Source organism: Lontra canadensis, unplaced genomic scaffold (genome assembly GCF_010015895.1).
Source record: "Lontra canadensis isolate GAN:19392208 unplaced genomic scaffold, GSC_riverotter_1.0 scaffold40, whole genome shotgun sequence".
Lineage (NCBI taxonomy): Eukaryota > Metazoa > Chordata > Mammalia > Carnivora > Mustelidae > Lontra > Lontra canadensis.
This window is the reverse complement of record NW_022631034.1, coordinates 126,240-142,759: the sequence shown is the minus strand read 5'-3', so window position 1 is coordinate 142,759 and position 16,520 is coordinate 126,240. Positions and strand designations below refer to the sequence as shown.

General features: G+C 39.5%; 1 long non-coding RNA gene across 1 annotated transcript; it reads right to left on the bottom strand.

Annotated features, from left to right (window-relative positions):
- Window positions 1-3,625: 3,625 nt before the first annotated feature.
- Window positions 3,626-14,401, bottom strand: LOC116874980. Its single transcript, XR_004384104.1, has 3 exons — window positions 14,271-14,401; window positions 7,833-7,889; window positions 3,626-4,083 (listed from the first exon to the last, which is right to left on the bottom strand). It is a non-coding gene; the product is annotated as an uncharacterized LOC116874980 (long non-coding RNA).
- Window positions 14,402-16,520: the final 2,119 nt, after the last annotated feature.

The following is a 16,520-nucleotide window of genomic DNA, read 5'->3' as shown; positions in this document are numbered from 1 at the left end:
GAAAACTTTTATTTATGAGTAATTACTTCACAATGATTATTTACCTACAGTACTGCTTGAAATTTGTGTACGAGAAAGAGATTTTTATTCTAAATTTCTGTAGAATTGTTTATAGGAATTATATATGTAATAAATCTATTTGAAAATATCTGTGTAAGATCACATGTTCTTTGGAAATAACTCCTGGGAGCTAGGCCCACTGAAATACACCTTAAGGCCTGGGGCAGCCCAGTTCCTGTTGGCTCTTGCTCACTGGCCAGCTGCCCTGATTTGTAACTCATTTAGGCCCCTAATCTGCCGGAACACTTTTCCCTGCCCTTAGGATGCTACGGGTGTGCATGTGGATGAAATGTATTATCCTGCCTGCCTCAAAAGCTACATAACACAATGAAATTCACAGTAGCTAAATCAGCTGTGATGAAAAAACTGTTAAGAGTTGAAAGCCAAGTTAATTGGATTGTTTGCTTACAATTTAGGACCAAGGATAAGTATGCTTTAACTCCAAGGTTAAAATTAGTACCAGACCGTGGACTAAAATAGAATTTTTCTTCAAGGGATTTCTTTTCTACATTTTGTCAGTTCTTCTTGCTCTATTCTTGTATCTATTATCTATTTACCTCTTTATCAGAAATGGGTACCGCGGTATAAAAGAGATTACAAAATTCTCCAGGTTTTCTACTTAAGCCAAAGTAATTATTATTTCCTCACATTTGAAAGAATATAAGAATAAGTAAAGTTAAGAAAATAAATGTAGAGCAATTACTCCATGCCTCTGGCCTGAAAAGGCTGCTATGAATAAACAGTGGGCTAGAATCATTTCAGAATTATGTGGCCAAATGAAGTTTTCATAGAAATGCATTTCAGATTTAAGTCTCTATGAACCTTGAAGGAGAGTGGCCAGTATTTCCAATAATCCTGAGGATTGATACACACATACTATAAACTAATTTTCACAGAGCACTTTTTTCTTTGCTGGCACATAATGAGATTTGAGAGGAAAAAGCACCAGGCCTATTCATGACCTATTAGCCAAATCTTCTAGCTGAGCTGCAATAGAATTTACACATATACAATGAAAAGGTTGTGTTTTTATTGTCATTGGGGTTTTGTTTTGTTTTGTTTTGTTTTGTTTTCAGAGCCCAGTTTCTAGTTCTGAACTGATGGGTCATAAAAGACACAGTCAGTATCTTGTTAATTATGTTCCTTGCCTTCATCATATCAACGTGGTACTAGGAAATCTTTATTAGTGCGGTCCCACTAGACAGCTACCCGAGACAGACAGACCGTGGAGAAGACTCACTATTTTACCAGCCAGCTCCCCCTTTCCTCTTCTTCTGGTCGGAGTATTTCCTCTGGTGGAGGATCTACTGCTCCGCGGACTCCAAGCTCATGGATGTGTTCCAACATCTTGGCTCCAGGGGCCACCTAGCACGTGGCCAAGCTAGATTGATCATAGCATCTCACAGTTCTGGCTCTGTAATTGGCCAGTGGGGTAGGAGCATGATGAGAAGGAGAGTGAAGATGGACCTCTGAGACTTTTCCAATGGAAGCTGGGAGGAGAGGACCAAAGGGTGGGCGTCAAAGGGGCCAAGAGCCTTTTCCCCTAGAGGATGAATCCATGTGATTGTGAACTGCAGCTACTAGCAGCCAGGTTCTCTGCCACAGGGAAGAACACAGCCTGTAGGAGAAGCCAGAATTTGAATTTCAGGCCACGAAAGCAGGTGTTCAGAAAGTGGGGCCATTTTTCTTATGCAACTCTACTTGATTTCTTCTGTGCTATCCTGTTATACGAACTGATAGAAACTAAATGTCAATGAATTCAGGTTCCCCTTTCCTTTCCCTAACTTTTCTTCTAACTTCTAAGCAGTAGACAGTGGGAGAGAAAGGTAGGCTGATCCTTGGTTCTGATCGTTGGTCATCTGTTGAATTTCACATCTGACTCCTCATCCTGTCTGTTTTTCAGATGTTGATCTACAGGGATCCATGCCAGGGGTCACTTCAGGATCAGTGACTCTCCCGGCTTGCCCCTGGTGCCTTTCCGAAGTGAACTGAGTATTCTCCAAATACTGCCCTGGGCTGTGGCCACATTGATGAGGCTTTCCAACCCAAAACCACATCTATTTTACCCTTGGGAATTACGCTGCTGCTCCCACCCCTCACTGAGTCAAGTTGGAACTCTTCAAAGCTACTTCAGATGTGACTACCTTCATCACACAGACATTCCTACCTGCTGCCTCAGGCTACCCCAAGTTGCTGAGCTCCGATGGTCTTCTCTCCATCCCTACCTTCTGTCCAGGATAGGGGCAACTGCTCTTTCTACTCTGATCCTCTACGTTCTTAGATTTCCTCCAAACTCATTGGGAGTGTCTGCTGCTGTTCCCCTATCCAGTTCAGTCCTCAGATATAAACTTCATAAGGCACTTCTAAACATTTTTCAGCTATAGGTTGGTAACTGATATTATGAAACACATTCAGTTTAAAACACCGGTAAACGTTGACGCCCACAGTGTGTTACTGAGTGATGGAATCATCTACAGGGGATGGGGCCTCTTTCTCATTGGTGCCTCAACTTAGCTCTCTTTGTTTCCCTCCGGGCTTTCTTCTTTTCCCCTAATTTAAGACACCTCTGTTAGTTTTCAGAGCCTGAATGGAGCCTGTGTCTAAGACTCAGAACACAGTCTGTTATCACATCTCCTGTGACAAGGGACACAAAAATGCCCACGAATGGAAGAGTTGTTAGAATATAAATAAATGAAAAGTACTTGGGGGGAAACACAGCAAGTAATATATCAAAATATTCCTCCACAGAGGGCATGATGCCCAGGCAGAGAAGGGTCAGGGGTCACATGAGGGAAAACTGAGTCCTGATGGTACCCACCTCCTGGCCCACGACTCCGAGTCCCTCCTAGAGAGCCCCCTCCTACCTTCATGAAGCTTAGTTGATCAGCTCTCCCTTTTGTACTGTCAGCTGCCTCAGGATCTTTCCTTAATTCCCTCCTTGTACTTAAGCTAACTCAAGCTACGTATGGCTGATATAATAGTTTAGCAAAAAATGGGTATTTTTATTTCATGAAATCAGGAAGATTTGAGCAACTAAATAACGAAAGGAGTAGACATGTAACTGGTCTTGAGGAACCCTAAAACCACCATTAACCTTCTCCATCTCTTATCTCTGCTTCTCAGTATGAGTGGGTCTCATTCCTTCTTACTATACCTTTCCACATGGTAGGAAACATGGCGACTGACCATTCCCAGGTTTTTCATCCCGGGGTTCCACCATCAGATAAAGGAAAACATAAGTCAGGGTTTAACGTTTCCACTAATTTCTTTCAGTAGTGGAAATGTAAAGAGAAAGAAAATTACTGAGTTCACAGGTTCTTCTTCCATGCAGTAAGGACAATAGCTTTTGTTTGGATTATAACTGTGTAAAAAAATGTTCCTCCCTATGACTAATCTATTTGACCCTTCTAAATTCCTTTTTTAAAGCGTATAAAGGAAGGAATGAATTTTAAAAGATGGCTATGTGCCTTTTCTCAAGCTAACCACAGAAAAAGAAAATAATGAGAACATTAACAAGCATATATTTTTAAATAGATGAAAGATTAAAAAAAACAATCATGCCTTAGTGTCTTTGCAGTCAAAATTAAATGTGATATGATACAACAAAGGAGGATATTACATTCCTAACAAAGAAAAATTTTAAAGTCAAGGAGACTAAACTATGATAAATAGTACCCTGTGTTCTTCTACCCTGCCCAAGCACAGGGTACTTCAAAAATTTTGCTTCAATTATAAATTGACTGTACTTGACATTATAAAACACGGTGAATTTAAAACGCCAACAAACACAAATGTCCAATGCGTGTTGCTTAGTGATGGAGCTCATCTATAAATGAACTTCTGCAATTATTTATAACAAAAAGGATGTGGATTAGTGCAAATACAAACGTTCCTGGATCTGAGAACATGAGAGTTCTTAGTCACTCTCACTCAAACTTCATGGAGGAATCCTGTAAACTTTTCGCTTAAACTTCCAGATACATTCTTAACCTCTTCCTCTCTCTCTCTCTTCCCCCAGCAGATCTGCAGGGAAATGCAATAGTGAATGATGCAGAAAATAACCATTTCATTTTTATAGTTCCTTCGATTTTCCCCTGATACTATTTCCCTCTTTACCAGGAGTGAGACCCTGTTATGTAAACAACGAAGCCCAGTAAGTTGAGTGCCTGCCGTGACAGTGTCCAGGTTGGCCACTTTCCCCAGATTTGTAAGATTCTTGCGGTAAAAAGAATTACAGCTGAATTCCCTTAATGTTTCAAAGTCAAATACTCATTGAGATCAATGGTTCCCAGACTCTAGATTTCAAAAATGAAATTTCAAAAATGTGTGGTGAACCAGCACAGGTCTGCCAACTTTTACTTTTGCCAAGAAAGGGTTTGGGGAAAATAGTGCTCTCCACCATCAGCATCATTTTACAAAACAAAGGAGGTTTTTAAGGCCAAGGAAGTAAGCCATACTTATGTCAAGTTAAAAAAAAAAAAAAAAAAAAAGGTGATTGGAGGGTGGTGGCAGGTCGTTGCTCTCAAGAAGAGAGAGGGTAGGCCAATATACACCGATTCTATCAGTCAGAACTCTGACAAGAAGCAGATGGCACCCTCAAAAGGGTTAAATCAAAAGTATTTCAATGAAGTGACTATTTACAGAGGTGTGGGCAGAATTTTTAAAACTCCAACAGGGGATATGAGTTACCCAGAAATAGCCACAGCAGGAAGCAATTACTTCTCTGGGGGCTGAAGGGGTGAGGAAAGGGAACAGTTTCCAGAGCCAAGCGAGAACAGGAGACAACAGGAGCTGGATCTGGGACAAAGGCAGCCACGGCCCGCCATAATGAGGAATGGAGAGAGTGGAGCTAAAAGGACATCTATCTCCTCCATTCTGCCTGAACTCAACGGGAAAGCAGAGGGCAAGAGGGCCCGGGCATTGCAGTCCACAGACAGCCTTCGGAGCACAGAATAGGTCAAAAAGGGTAAAAGATGGATTGGGCTGTGGGTCCAGTAGAGCATAGCGACTGGGGGCCATAGTGAGGTGGCCAGGGACGAGAGAGGGGAAAGGGTGTACATGTGAGTGTCATTTTTCACTTCAATTGCGGGAAAATTACAAGGGAAATTTTAAGATATGATATTGCTTGTAATTATATGCTTGATACATTGGTCATTTAGTGCCTCAGTATCTAATAGTGTAACATCAAGTGGTGTTCCCATGGGCAACTCGTTCCAGTACTTTATTTTTATCACATTCATTATTAAAAATTCAACTTCACATAGGTATAAAATGGAAGCAACACTCAACATTTTTATTTAGTTCAGAACATTTTGAGTGAACTAATGCCAAAATATAACAGCCTCCAGCCTCAGAGACTTCTCCAACACCAGAGGTCCCCAGACTTCTGCTGTATATTGATATCATCTGGGATCTCTAGAAAAAAAACCATGATGTGCCTGGCTTATACCCCAGAAATACTGATTTCATTGGTAGAGGTGCAACTTGGCAAAGGAATTTTTTAATAACTTTTTATTTTATAAGTTTTAGATTTAAAGAAAAGCCATAAAGATAATAGAGTTCCCATATATCTTCTGGATCTCCCCTATTATTAACATCTTACTTTAGTATGGTGCATTGGTCACCACCAATGAACCAATCTTGGAATACTGATACATAATTTTAAACTGAAGTCTATGCTTTATTCAGATTTCATTAGTCTTTACCTTCTGTCCCTTTTCTATTCCTGAATCCCACCCAGGATACCATATTACATTCCAGTCAGCATGGCTTCTCTTGGCTGCAATAATTTCTCAGTATCTTCTTGTTTTGGATGGCCTTGGTGGTAACGAGGAATAGTGGTCAGGTATCTCATACAGCATCTCTCAATTTAGATCTGTCAAATATTTTTCTAATGATGAAACTCTGGTTCTATGTTCCGTGGGGAGGAGGACCACAGAGGGAAAGTGCTACTCTCATCACACCATGTCAAGAGTATATACCAGCAGTAGATTTATCACTGTTAATGTTGACCTTGATCACCAGGAAGACACAGTGTTTACCAGGTTTCTTCACTGTAAAGTTGCTTTCCCCCCCTCCTTTCCACTCTGTACTCTGGGAGGAAGTCACATATGCAGCCCTCACTTAAGGAAGGTGTGCTCCTCCTCCTTGAAGACAAAGGATCTACATAAGTTATTTGGAGTTCTGCATGGGAAATTTGTCTGTTTCTCCCACAATTATTTATTAATTCAATCATTTATTTATATCAATGGGGATTCATAGAGATTTACATTCTGGGCTATAATCCAATGCTACTTCATTTTGTTGTTCACATTGCTCCATCATTACAAAGTGTTCCTTGTTTGTTTTTGGCACTTCCATACTCTTTGGCACTATAAAATGCTCCAGGCTCATCTTTTATATTTCCTATACAGTCAGCTATTTCTTGAATTCCTGATTCCTTTTATTGGACAATAGTATTAGAAACAAATAAATGGATGTTTGTGTATATCCTTCTTTCTAGGCCCTTTGGGCTGCCAGGGGGGGGGAAATGTGTGCATATAGCTAATCCCTGAATAGACCCATACCTATAAATATTTCTATAGGTAAAGATCTATATAATAGAGTTCATAATAATATCTCTCTTATCCATCACCACAGGGATCATTCCTGCCTCTGCACTTGCTTACCTATAGACTCCTAATAGCCATTTACTTAATTATTTAATTCTGGTATACATGTATACTTATTTCAGAACAGTTAACCCATGCCCCCATAGGTAACTTTATAGAATAGAGTGCTTATGTACAATCCCTTTTTCCTTTGGTCTTCTAGTCACCACTCATTAGGTCAGCCAACTTTTCCCCTAGTTCTGGCAGTGAGGTTTTTTCATACATTTGTAACATAGTTAGATTGTTTTGTTGTATTCTGTATTCCATCCTGGGAACCTCTGACCTCCTAAATGATTTCTTTTAATTTGCATAAATTATGGCCCACGTTTCATGTTGTAGAGTTCTATGGGTTTTGACAAATGCATTGTTACAACATTACAGAATCATACCAAAGTTTTCACCACCATTATGCTTGTGAGTACTTCATCTATTCAACATTCTGCCCCTCAAACTTCAATAATGACTAATTTATTGTCTTTAGAGTTTTGTCTTTCAAGAATGTCCTATAAAGGCATATAGGAGATAGCCTTTCAGACGGCTACTTCCACCTAGAAATATCAATTATCATTCATCTGTATCTTGTTTGATACCTCATTCTTTTTTACTGCTAAATAGTATTTCACTCTATGTATGTCACCATGATTTGTTTATCCATTCACCTATTGGAGGACATATGGTTGTTTCCAGATTTTGCTGATTATGAGTAAAGCTGCTATAAATTTTCACATGGAGGGTTTTGGGTGGACATAAGTTTTCAAATCAACTAGGAATTTCTGGATCATACAATAGATTATATTTAGCTTTATAAGAAACTGCCAAACTGTCTTGCAAAGTGGGTGTATGACTTAGGGATTTTTTTTAAGAGCTTCCAGATGATTCCAAGGTACAATAAAGTTTAGGGACTTGATGCTCTACTCTGAGTGGTTTGAGGAGAGTCAGTTAGGGATAGATGAATGTCTATCACGAGGGCGCAAAAAGAGACTTCAGTGTGTTCTCCATCTCAAGACTACTCATAATCTAAGACACTGATCATATAACCAGCAGTCAGGAATTTTTGTGGATAAATAAATCATAGATAAATCTGGTGACAAATCTTGGAACTTCACTATTTCCCCTACTTACCTTTGTGAGAGGTCAGATACATGTTCATACTGTTAAAGATGTTCTCTGAAATGGCACCTAAATAGGAGATAAAAACAAAAAAAACCCAAAGTGGGTAAGAAGGATGGGTTAGTCAGATGCTTTGCTGCAAGTTAACAGAATTCCAAATCAGCTTAGGGAAAAAAAGGGTGGGAGCAGGAAAGGAGGGGTGGTATTTACTGGCTTATGTAGTTGAAGTGTGCAAGGGTAGTTGAGTCTCAGCTGGCACAAATGATACCAACAAATTGTCTTTCTTCCCTCTGCTCCTCCAATCTTCTTCTTCTCCTCTCTCTCCCCCTCCCTCTCCTCTTTATCCAACCCCATCTCCATCTCTCCAATCTTCTCTGTATTAACTTCATGCTGGGTGGTGCCTCTGTATGTGTACAGATTTCTTCTTATAAGGACACCAGTTAGATTAGATTAGGGCCCACCTGGATGGTCTCATTTTAACTTAATCACCTCTTTGAAGGCAATATCCAAACATAATCACGTTCTGCGAGGGAGTTAGGTCTTCAACATACCAATGTTGGAGGGGACAAAATTCAGTCCACAACAATTATGCTTCCAGTGGGCAATCATTTCTTCTTTTATATATGAAGGAGAAAAAGATGAGGAACACTATCTATCTCATATCTCATATCTATCTCATAGAACTTCCACATTTTTAATGTTGCCTTATTAAAAACTCTTTTTAAAAAATAATATCCATTGAATTTTTTTAAAGACTACATCTCAACTCTGATTCAGAAGGAAAATCTAAGGGAAAGTAGCTATAGTCTAGGAAAATATGTCTGAAGACTATAGCTCGAGCATCCTACTTGGATCCTTGTGTTTTGTGAGTCACCATATTTGGTACTACCAACTTCTTTCATTTTGGACATTATTTAAGCGACTTCTGAGAGAAGAAAGCCTGGGAAATCACTCTGAAGAACCCTAATATTTAAAAAAGAGGCAAAAGGTGGGAGCTCCAGTGTTATGGGTTAAATAGTTTTCCCTAGAAAGCTGTTTCCTAAAACATGATACCTGTAACCTTATTTGAAAATAGGGTCTTTGCAGATAAAATCAAATAAATATGTGGTCATTCTCAATTAGGATGGGGCTTAATCCAACATGATTGGGGTCCTTTTAAGAAGAGAAAGCAGAGACACCAGGAAGAGAGTATCACAGACAGAGAAGATGGCCGTGTGAAGACTGAGGCCAACATTGGAGTTACGTTGCCACAGGCCAAGAAATGCCTGGGGCTACCAGAAGCTGGAAGAAGCAGGAAAGGATCCTCCCCTAGAAGCTGCAGATGGAGCACAAGCCTGCCAACATCTTGATTTTGACTTCTAGCTTCCAGAACTGGGAAATAATAAATTTAAGTTGTTTTAAGCCATCCAGTTTGTGGTACATTTCCCAGGCAACTCTAGGAAACTAATACATCTACCGAGGAGACTAAGAAGGCAAAGTCAGAAAGGAAGTAAGAAATTCACCCTTTCGACATCAAAGGAAGGTAATGGATGGAGAGTCGTTAGTATTGTCAACTACTCTAGACAGGTTAGATAATATCCAGATTGTAAGTATCCACTGAGTTTAGCATTACACAGGCGCATAGGTATTTATTGTTAATGTTATAAGGAATTGTTAAGCAGTTTCAGTAGAGAGGTCACTTCTGTCTAAAGGATTAAGGAACAGTTCATGAAGGGCATGGCATTGATGGTGGAATTTAAAGCCTAAATAGGGTTTTTAATATGCAGAAATGGAAGGTATTGCAGTTAGAGGGGGAGAAGTGAGTGAAATTATGGAGAGAAAAAGATTCAGGACACGTAAAGGACATGGCCAAGAGAACACAAGGTCTTTATAGAGGAGATGCTATCTGGAATCCCATCACGGATGTCCTTGAATGCTATGATAAGAAGTTTGAGCTTTTCTCTAGGAAGTGGGATATGGCACATTAAGTATAAGTTAAGAAGGTTGTGTGGAAAATGTTATATAAATACTAGTGAGTAAGCAAAATGCATAAACGGGAAGACTATAGACAAGGAAAACTGGAAGCTACTAGAATGCCCAGAGGAGACATTCTGAGGATCTGAACTAAAGTGACAACGAGAACGGAAATACGGCTCCTATTTTTGAAGCCCTGTTATGTACCAGGTCCTCTGGTGACTGCATTATATGGGTCAATTGCATGAATTCTGACAATTCCTCTCTCTGGTAGAACTTACAGTTCTAATTGTATACCTGTGGAAACTCTGACTCAGAGACATTAGGGATCTCACCCAAAGTCACACAAAGCTAATAAATGGTGGGGCTGATATTTGTATCCAGAAATTTGGTATATTTTAGGCTCTTGTCTCTCTTGTCTCATCAACTTATCTATCCTACAGCTCATGTTGTAAATTCCAGACATTATTTGGAAAATGTATGAAATGAGACCATGCTCTTTGCAATTTTGCACAACCTCCTCCAAAAAGGGAAGAATATTGTGAAAATACAGCAATGCTCTCTGGGAAATCCACTGTGTGGACTGCAGTTCATTTGCCATCTATTTTCCCATCTTTTTAGTCCCTAAAACACACTGTTTCACTATCATAAGCATTTAATAGCTTTTCTTTTCCCCCTGGTACCTGAGGTGCATTTTGACATAGGGAAGAAAAGTAGCTTTTTGAACTACCTTTGAAGCACTGCTACTCAGTGCACATTGATTTTCCTTTTAAACTAGAATCACTTAGTGTTTCTCTGTCAGACACTCACTGACGACCACTTATCCTTGAGACACACATGAATGAATCAGACAATTTTCTAATGATACTGAATTGGAAAGAAAATGGTACCTTGATTCCCGTTTGTAAGTTTATTATATCAAAATACATACAAACTTTTAAAAAGGGCATTCTTCTAGGCTTGATGAAATAGAACACAAGCTACCCTTTGATGAGCTTATAAAGAAATCTTTGATCAACTTTTAATAATAAAATATTGGGAAGTCACGTGTATTCCCGCACATCTCAGGCACTTAAGGAAATGCTCAACATCATGGTAAGATAACTGGCTGCCATCTTTTGAGAATCTGAGCTAGAAACAGGAGAACTGGAGGATTAGGAAAGAAAAGCACAGGGACTGAATAATTGCCTTTCCTCCTTCTGTTTATATAATAAATGCACTCATTGTTGCCATGGCAAAGGAGCCAGCCTGTTTCTCTTATTCCTCTGTTTCTACCCATTATTATTATATCCAACACCAGAAAATGTCATATTTCACTATCATCTTTCTTGGATCATTATGTTTATCCATCTACTCTGCATTAAATACTCCAGCCACAGTCTTTTTCATAGTGAAGCTTAGACAAAAAGTGATTTCAGGTGAGGAAAGTGGCTTCAGATGCAGCCAGAGGCATCAGGAAGCAAAGAATGATGGAAGGGAGGGATGAGGAAAGACCACAGTTCTTTAGCCATAAGGGCCTCCCTAACCTTGGAAAGCCCCTCAGATCCAAAAGGAAAAAAACTCTAAAAATGTCATTTAAAGCAAATTCCACCTTGCTGATAAACTGAATTGACTTTGACTTTCAAAACTCCCAAACAACCATCATGCTGGGGGTCCTTGGTCTCTTTTGTCGTGATCAGGCTGAGTTCATCTAAGCATAAAGTCTAAATTAGGGAAATTAAGCCTACCACTGCTCTACAATAGTCATATGACACGTGGAATATTCTGTCCAATCCATGATGTCACATTTTGTCAGAGACAGTGACACACTAATATATTTTCAAAAGATGACAACCAAGGTCTTGCAACCATGTCCCCCATTAAATCATTTGTGTATTCAAAAATTACTTATTAAAAGCATATTATGCACTAAGCACTGACCTAACCTGACATTAAAAAAAAAAAAAATACTCTAGTAAGACTTCATCCCTTTCTCTCAAAATGTTTACATTCCAATCCAACCGTGCAAGAGGCAGTTGAACGAAGAGGGTATTTTTAGTTTAGAAAAGAGAAGACTGAGTTTAAAGAACTATCCCTGAGAAGATAGCAAATTTAGGAAAATGCCACAATCTGTAGGAAACAATCAATAAAGGGGAGATAAGTGGTTGCATCCTGTTTATATGCCCTAAGGCTTGAGTGTATAAACAATCAGCTCAAATGTTCTATCTTGTTCATTTCCATTTCACAGGCAAAAGGACAAGGCAGCCTGCCTTTTTTTTTTTCATAAATCCCTCAGTTGGCAGACCCTGATATTCTTATTAAAACAATCCTACGGAGAGACACCTGGATGGCACAGTAGGTTAAGGGCCCAATTCTTGGGTTAGGTTCAGGGTCTTGATCTCCGGGTTGTGAGATTGAGCCCCTTGTCTGGCTCCTCTCTTAGCTACAGGTTCTTTCTCCCTCTCCCTCTGCTTCTCCCACTCATGTGCGCACGCGCTCTCTCTCTCTCAAATAAATAAATAAATCTTTAAAAATAAAAAACAAAAAGCAATCCGACAGAACAAAGGGACCATGGGAAAGCTCAGGACAGGAAAGTTTCCAGCCTCGAACAATTCAGAAAGAGACCAGCCAACAAACCTGGATTCTGCCTTCAAAGATTTGAATAGTTCTCATGTGCAGTAAGATCCTAGACTTCTATAAAATTGCAAGAAACTAAATGGAAACTAATGAGTGGCTATTATAAAAGTAAGCTTTCAGATCAATACTATAAGAACAATAATTTTAAAAAAAAAGGCATAGAGCCATACTTCTCAAATTGTAACATGCATGTGAATTACTGGGAGAGCCTGTTAAAGGTAGATTCTGATTCAGACTTGGCATAGAGCCTGGGATTTTTCATTTCTTTTTGGGGGGGTGGGGGTTAATTTTACTTTTATTTTTTTCCCATTTATTCCCCCAGCTCACTTCTCTTCTTGATCTCCCCATGTCCTCTGTGTTATTCCTTATGCTCCACAAGTAAGTGAAACCATATGATAAATGACTCTCTCTGCTTGACTTATTTCACTCAGCATAATCTCCTCCAGTCCTGTTCATGTTGATACAAAAGTTGGGTATTCAACCTTTTTGATGGAGGCATAATACTCCATTGTATATATGGACCACATCTTCCTTATCATTCATCTACTGAAGGGCATCTTGGTTCTTTCCACAGTTTGGCGACTGTGGCCATTGCTGCTATGAACATTGGGGTACAGATGGCCCTTCTTTTCTAACAAGATCCCAGTTCGGCCTGGTGCCAGTGGTCCTAGGATTAACACTCACGTATCATTGCCCTAGAGTCATCTGACAATAAGGCTGCCTAGGATGTACTGGGTTGTCTGTGCTCAGACTATTTAAGGGGAAGTCAAATAACTATTTGTCAGGCAGGCCACAGAAAGGATATCTCCACTGCATGAGAGAGTGGGCTAGATGTTCCCTTCCAAACCTAAATCATTTGATTCAGGGCTTTATTTATAAAGGAGTTAATTTTACATATGATGGCTTCCTTGAGTATTAAAACACTTGAACATAGATAACGAAGAAAGTAAACTGAGAGATTTTTCTTACCACTTCAACAGACGTAGAAACAAAAGATCTTAGACATTAAGTGATTTGTTCAAAATTCACTCTGAATACAATGAGCCCAAGAAAGTGTGATATTAGCAAGGGTTAAGTCATCCTAACTTGTACAAACAAAACAGAAACTAAAAATCCCATCTACTCACTTCCCCCAGCTGCCTTTCCTCCCTACACCTACCTTTGTAGGATGGACCCAAAATCCTCCCACCAAGATAATCCAGAATCCTTCACACTGCAAAAATAGGCAGACTTGCAGGAAATAAAGACCCACCGAGACCCTGCAGGCTGATTAGCAACTGTGCATTCAGTTTTATTGTGAAGTGAACCTAGGAATTTCTTTCTTCCACAAGCTGGTCCATAGAGCGGCTCACTGTTACTTCTTCCAGTCCCCTCAATAATTTCCTGGATGACCTCCATCTTTCTCTCTTTATAAGGCTCAGAGTACCGCTTGGCCCATTATGGATTATGTCCTCTGACTTGTGTTTTGCTCTTACTACAAGGTTCCAATCCTCTCATCTTTTCCCTAGGCTACCTCTAGTTTCTTTTCTTCAACGTACCATTCCTGCCATTTGATTTAAACTCATCCGTCAGAGAGAAGACTGAGATAAGCTAAAGTATTTTTATGTAGCCTCAGGTCTCTTCATTGTGTGTCAAAGATTGGGCTTCCCAGGAAACAGATTTCCAGATGGAGATCTGCATCCCAGTGGTTTATTTGGAAGTGCTCCACAGAACACCAACTCCAAGGGAGTGAAAGAAGCAGGACGGGACAACTGGGAGAGAAGAAAGGCAATACAGGTGCCCAAGGTGCCTAAGACAATTTCACAAGGAACTCTGAAGCTGGGTTGACCCTTTTGAGATATCTCTCACGGAGGCAAGGGGAGAGGGCTTTGTATCACCTACATTGATTGGTCATGGGATGTAGGTCTCTTCCATGGTAGAAGTGTAGTCAGGTGAGTTGGTTTTCTTTCTCCAATAGCTGGTCCTAGGGTTGGACTCAAATGGAAGAGGTTGGTGCTCCTGGTTCTCAAGTAACAGTCTGAAGAGCAAAACACAGCAGCCACTACAATCCATCTCATTGCGCTGCTGGAATACATTTGCTTCATATAATAAATTTACCTCATGTGGGAAGAACTCTTGCAGAATTCTAGTCAGTCTTTTCCCTGGGAAAAACTTACAAGCTGAAGAAGGGTGATGGGACAAACTATAGCTTCTGGCACTGCAGCTGATCCCTGAAAAATAGTTGATTCTTACCACCTTCCTTTACTTCCTATTTATTTATATTTTAATTCCAGGGCAGTTAACATAGTATTATACTAGTTTCAGGTATACAATGTAGTGATTCAGCAATTCTATACATTACTTGGTGCTCATGAAGGTAAGTGTTGTCTTGGGGGACCTGGGTGGCTCAGTCAGTTAAGCATCTGCCTGTGGCTCAGGTCGTGATCCCAAGGTCCTAAGATCGAGTTTGCATTGGGCTCCCTGTTCAGCGGAGAGCCTGCCTCTCCCTCTGCCTGCCACTCCCCCTGCTTGTGCTCGCTTGCACTCTCTTTCTCTCTGGCAAACAAATAAATAAAATCTTTAAAAAAAAAAAAAAAAAGTAAGTGTGCTCTTAATATGTTCACCTAGTTCACTCATCCCCCAACCCACGTCCCCTTTTGTAACCATCTGCTTATTCTCTATAGTTAAGAGTCTGTTCTTTGGTTAGTCTCTTTTTTCCTTTGTTCATTTGTTTTGTTTCTTAAATTCCATATATGAGTGAGATGGCACGGTATTTGTCTTTTTCTGACTTATTTTGCTTACCATTATACTTTCTAGGTCCATGCTGTTGCAAATGGCAATAGTTCATTCTTTTTTAAGGCTGAGTAATATTCCACTCTACATCTATATACACACATCTTTGTTATCCATTCATCTATTGATGGACACTTAGGCTGCTTCCATATCTCAACTACTGTAAATAATGCTGCTATAAACATAGGGATGCATACATCCTTTTAAATTCGTGTTCTTGTATTCTTTGGGTAAATACCCAGTAGTGGTATTAATAGGTCCTATGGTAATTGTATTTTTTACTTTTTGAGGAACCTCCATATGTTTTCCACAGTGGTCGCACCAGTTTGCATTCCAACCAATAGTACACATTCTTGCCAACACTTGTTTCTTGTGTTTTTTTTTTTTTAATTTTAGCCATTCTAACAGGTGTGAGGTGATATTTCACTGTGGTTGTGAGTTGCATTTCACAATGTCGAGTGATGATGAACATCTTTTCATGCACCTGTTGGCCATCTGTATGTTTTCTTTTGAGAAATGTCTGTTCATGGTTCCTGCCCATTTTTTAATTAGATTATTTATTTTGGGGGTGTTGAGTTGTATAAGTTCTGTATATATTTTGGATACGAACCTTTATCAAATATGTCATTTGCAAATATCTTCCCCCGTTCAATAGGTTGTCTTTAGTTTGTTGTTTCCCTTGCTGTGCAGAAGCTTTTTATTTTGCTATAGTTCTAATAGTTTATTTTTGTTTCTGTTTCCCTTGCCTTAGGAGACATCTCTAGAAAAATGCTCCTTTGGTCAGTGTCAGAGAAATTATTGCCTGTGCTCTCTTCTAGGATTTTTATGGTTTTAAGTCTCACATTAGGTCCTTAATCCATTTGAGTTTATTTTTTTTTGTATAGTGCTAGAAGGTGGCCCAGTTTCATTCTTTTGCATATAGCTGTCAAGTTTTCCCAACACCATTTGGTGAAGAGACAGTCTTTTTCTCACTGCATATTCTCACCTCCTTTGTCAAAGATTAGTTGACTATATAATCATGCGTTTATTTCTAAGCTCTCTATTCTGGTCCATTGACCTATGTCTCTACTTTTGTGCCAATGCCATACTATTTTGATTACTACAGCCTTGTAGTGTAACTTTGTGATACCTCCCTTTTTCTTTTTTCTTTTTTTTTTTTTTTTCAAGATTGCTTTGGCTTTTGGGGGTCTTTTGTGGTTCCATATATATTTTAGGATTATTTGTTCTAGTTCTGTGAAAAATTCTGCTTCCTATTCTTAATCCCCTTTAGTCAGCTAGTATCTCTGCTAGTCTGGGTAGCTTAGCTGGTGGGTGACCCAGATTCACATTCTTGAAAGGTAGAAGCTCATGATTACCATG